The following is a 460-nucleotide window of genomic DNA, read 5'->3' on the forward strand; positions in this document are numbered from 1 at the left end:
AGAGCGTTTGCAGGGCTCAAACTAGGTGTGAAAACACACTTAATGAGAGATGACAACCAGAAAATGAACATTTTCGTCTTCATTGGGATTGGTACTGAATGCTTTGGGACATTTTGCTCTGTTTTGTTTAGGATTAGGAAATGGAATAAAATGCATTTCATTGCCCATCCAATCAGGGTACCTGGAATCTGTGTGACCGCACATCAGCATGTGATTGCTGACTGAATGCCCTGCTATCAGTGTGAATGCTGTCTATATGAACGGCCATAAGAGTGTGACTATTGACTGTATGGCCGGCCATCTGTATGATTACCATCTGTATGCCCGGCCATCAGCAAGAGATTACTGATTGTATGACCAGCAATCAGTGTGAATGCTGCATGTCTGGCAATCAGAGTATGTACTTGACATGAAAAGCTTTTTTTTTTTTCTCTTTTTTGGACTGTTGAACAAAAACACG

This window comes from Sinocyclocheilus anshuiensis, unplaced genomic scaffold (assembly GCF_001515605.1).
Source record: "Sinocyclocheilus anshuiensis isolate Anshui unplaced genomic scaffold, SAMN03320099.WGS_v1.1 scaffold1311, whole genome shotgun sequence".
In the NCBI taxonomy this organism is placed as follows: domain Eukaryota; kingdom Metazoa; phylum Chordata; class Actinopteri; order Cypriniformes; family Cyprinidae; genus Sinocyclocheilus; species Sinocyclocheilus anshuiensis.